General features: G+C 38.0%; 1 pseudogene; it reads right to left on the bottom strand.

The window, feature by feature from the left end:
* Positions 1–2292: 2292 nt before the first annotated feature.
* LOC114216522 (spliceosome-associated protein CWC15 homolog pseudogene) lies at positions 2293–3026 on the bottom strand (annotated as a pseudogene).
* Between the last annotated feature and the right edge of the window lie 1576 nt (positions 3027–4602).

The following is a 4602-nucleotide window of genomic DNA, read 5'->3' on the forward strand; positions in this document are numbered from 1 at the left end:
ACGCCAGCGACAAAGTGCTGCAGGAAGGGTGATGAGTTATTTAAAGATTATTTATATCTTGTGATTGCTATATCATCAATAATAGAATAAGCTGACATTAAATGACAAAATAAAACTGTTAGACATGCATTGTACATAGGCACTGACACCATGCCCCGTGTTTCTGATTATCCATAATTTATAAAAAGAAAATCCAGGCACTCTATAAAAATGTATTGTTTTCCAAAACCATGACAGTTAATATTTTTGTTCAGAGTATACATAAAATAATGAAAAAATATTTAATGGAGCTTGTTCTGAAGAGCTTAGATAAGCTAGTGATCAAAAATCATAAAATCCAGGTATGAGAATCTGAGCCTGATGAGTCATTCTGGTTCTCAGTGGACTAAGCCCAAGTTTGCCACATCCTTAAGTCTGAAGACAGGAGAAGGGAGAATGATATTGAGGCAACCACTCTTCAAAAGCTTGTAATTAAAGTTGAAGTAGAATTATATCAACAGAATATCGAATTTGCAATGGATAAAAGCATCAGGTTCACGAGGGGTGTGGTAAATGTTCACTTTCCTGTGGGAAGCAACTCCCTAGAGCAACAGCAGTGTTCAAGGCCTAGTGTCCCTCGACCAGGAACTCAGGGCTATGCTTTATGAAGCTGATCTTGAGTTTGATGGGACACAAAATTATGTGTCTCCAGAGATGCCACATCTTCATCTTTTCTTATCTGCTACACCTACTTTTAAGTTTTAAAATACCTTGAGAAAGACAACCACCTACACTTCACTCATTTAATTGGGTGTGATTTCCTTTCTTGAGTGGTCAGTCATCTTGTTTGATTGGTTCCAGTGAGAAAAAGAATGAAGGCATGGAGATGTCTTCACCAGAGACCCCAGCGCTCTTTCCTAGAGCCTGGCATATGATCTTTGTTGTTTCAAAACCAGATAGCAAAAAACCAGAGAGAGCTTGTAAGCCTTTACTCTGCCATCTACTACTTGTATAGCAAAGTACTGTTAATAATAGCTTAAATGCTTTAGTTGTCAGTCATTGCTCTTTCTTTGTAAATGTTACCCATTTCATAAATAAATCAAAACCTGCAGACCTTAGGTTTTCAGAAACTTGAATGCTTTTGTTAAAATTGTATGAAGCAAATTCACAAACACATGATTTATATTATCTCAGTGCACCACTGGAGATGATAGAATATACTATTTAAATTAACTTCTCTCCCAACAAATGAAATCAATTCTCTTCTTAGGTTACTTTTCATCTGCCTTTTGTCTTGTTGCAGGATCTTTTCTATTTCTCTCACTCATTCATCTATTGTGCCCTTTCCTTGATCTGATAGCATTAAACATATAATTAAGTCATAAAGGAGGGAACTGATGAGTATAGCAGATGGTAATTGCTTCCTACATTTGAATGAAATGATATGCATTGCTACAATTTACAGCTCTCGCCTCATATTTTATTCAGGAACCTTTTATCTCTTTTCCTGCAGAATTATTCTGCAATAAATTTAACATCTTATCAATAGCTCGGTGATAGTAGCAGAAACAGAGAAAAACTGAACTTTGTGCATCTTAATGTTTAAAATAATTTTCTGCAATAATTGAATTATCTGGCAGTGAACATTCACATAGAGAACCTGAATATTATCTTCCTTTTTTTGGGGTCAAGCCTGTGATTAGAGGAAAAGAAAGACTCTTTAGATTGACAAATTATTGGCTGAAAAAGTTTGACACTAAACAAGAAGCTTCCGGATCTGCCTTTTTTTTTTTTTTTTTGAGAAAGTAAGGGAGGTGTATTTGCCCCTTTCCATGCCCTGCCAAGTACACAATGACAAGACAGTGAAGGTAGAACTGAGATCTCTAGGTCATTTTCACCTAGCTTTTCAAAAATTATGGGGAAATTCAGGAAGCTGAAGTCTTGCTCCATTTCTTGGAATTATGTCCCATGAGGTCCATATTACTTACTAAATGCTGAACATGTGGAAACTGCTCTTGGAAGTCATGTGTTGTCTCCTAGGACCTGAGGGTAATTTGCTACACTGCAGGGTCAGTGTAGTAAAAACAATAAAAGCCCTCCCTGACACACTTACATTATTTGAGACCATTGTTAAAGACTGTGATTTTGAATCACTGCGGGTCTATAGGAGACAAGCAGTCCCTCTCAGTAATGCGTGTAATATTTCCCCTTATGACAGGATTATCTGACTCCTATGGGAGAGTTGTTATGGTTTTGGGAGGTATAAACACACACAAACACACACAAACACATGTGCATATTTTTTTTTTTACATTTTACAGTCTTTAATTAAGCACATAAAACTGTACTATTTAATATATTTCTCCATGAAATTTTTGTGAAATTCAGATCGCAGCGTATCATTTACAAATCTTTTGTCTTTCTTCTGATCATCTACACCTTTTGCACAGTTCTTGAAAACAACATCATCATCCCACCTTCTTTTAACTTTGAAGTTGGCCTGAGGCTGGGATAAGCCAGTGAGATTAAGGAGAGGGTTTCCACTCAAAATGTTTTCCATACGTATTCTTTCTTCTTCAGCTTTCTGTTCTTGTTCCTTCCTGGCCTGCTTGCTCTTCAGCTCTTTCTTGTTTAATTTTTTCTAGTTCTGCAAGAAGAGCTGCAGTATCATCATCATCACCCTCCTCTTCAAAATCTTCATCTTCATCTTCCTCATCTGTTAGAGGATCATCTGCATCAAGGTTGGCAGCAGGAATCTGGTCTAACCGAGGCTTCTTTGACACTGACGAGGAGGTTGTATGTTCTCGTGTTGGACGATCTCTATTTTTTTCTCTTGCAGCAGCTCACTCTCTCTCTTCCAGCTCTCTCCTGAAGTCACGGTTGCAAACCTCTTCAGGGGCATCCTGAGTAGTTTGTCTATATTTTATCTTTGTATGAGAAGGTAGGTCTCTACTTGAATACTGCTTTGAGAGTTGGCTCAAATCACCTTCTCCTTTTCCTCTCCCACCTTTTGCAGGTTCAAAAGTTGGCCTAGCTGCTGTTGTCATCTTTTATGCTCCCAGAAACCTCTGCGCCCAGGGAAACACATGTGCATATTAAACACAGTCCTACTGCAGGTACCTTAGGTGCAAAGCTGCTGGCTTTTATTCGTCATTTGATGCATTTTTATATACATGGACAGATATTGACCGTGACAATTTCATTCAGAAGCATTACCATATGCCTTTACATCACTAGCAGGCAATGGAGCCCTTATGAGAGGAAAAGAAAGAAGTCTGATCACCTATTTCAGTTATTGGTAATAAAAGAAAGTCCCCGGCAGAATTGTGAAACATTTTTTTTCATGGTCTCTACTTCCTCCCTTGCTCACTCACCTCTCACTGGTCCAGAATCCCCACTCTCATTGGAGAAATTTATCTTTTGCTCTTCTAGCAATAAACTAAGTTTGAATAATGTGTCAGAAGGTAACTCCTATCTATGGCATACACATATTTGTGTATATATGTTAGTAATAATTAATATTATTAATTATATTAACAATAATAATGAACATATTTTGTATTTCAAAAACTACTATTTTATGCATGGATTACATTAATTTATGCGAGAAACATTTACTGAGCACCTACTGTGTGCTCAACACAAAGTTAGGCTTTAGAGATACAAGTATAAATAAACAAAAGACATGGTTCCTGCTTTTCAGTTCAATCTAGACATCATGCAGAACAATAGAAGGCTATATGGAAGCCCAGAGGAGAGACATCACGGTCATTCTAGGTGGGCATAATCGACCTCCCAGAGCTAGTGACTTTGAGTCAAACCTGGAAGGAGAAATAGAATTATTGAGGCAATTCCAGGCAGGAGTTCCTTCTGTAGAGAACTCAAGAGTAGGAGTGGGTTTGGTATCGATGGAACCAAGGGTGAAAGAGGAAAAGAAGCAAAGGATAAGGTCAGAGGAATAGACTGTGGTGGTGGTGGTCCTGAGCATGTTTTGGAGGTAAAATGTTTTTAGAGCAGAATTCTAAAAACCATTGCATGATATCTGTTCTTGTTGCAGTGAAAGAGTAACAGACTATAAAACTTTTTTGATCTATCTATTAAGTTTCAAGCAATGTACAAGAATTTTTTTTAGTGTATGTCAATGACATTATTCACAAGGACTTTGCAGAGTAGATATTATTATCCCATTCAAACCGGAGAAAACTGAGATTTCAGGAGGCCACATACCTTATTAAGTTCGTGAAGATATTATGTAACAAAACTAGTTCTAGGATTCAAATACTGGTGTTCAGATCTAAAAATCCACTTTTCTGGGAGGACTGGGTGGTGCAGTCGTTTAAGCATCTGCCTTCCAGTCAGGTCATGATCCCAGGGTCCTGGGATCGAGCCCCACATGGGGCTCCCTGCTCAGTGGCAGCCTGTTTCTCCCTCTGCCGCCGCTCCCCCTGCTTGTGCTCACTCACTCTCTCTCTCTGATAAATAAATAAATAAAATCTTTAAAAAAAATCCACTTTTCTTTATTACTCTTTGCAGCCTGTCAGCATCTGCAGGCTCCATTTTCATAACCTTTAACTAGGGCCTATACTTGGTGAGCCCAGGTTACAATCAACTCAGTGTAATAAA

This window comes from Eumetopias jubatus, unplaced genomic scaffold, assembly GCF_037043125.1.
Source record: "Eumetopias jubatus isolate StellerSeaLion01/CBP00866 unplaced genomic scaffold, mEumJub1_p1.0 scaffold_3, whole genome shotgun sequence".
NCBI lineage: Eukaryota > Metazoa > Chordata > Mammalia > Carnivora > Otariidae > Eumetopias > Eumetopias jubatus.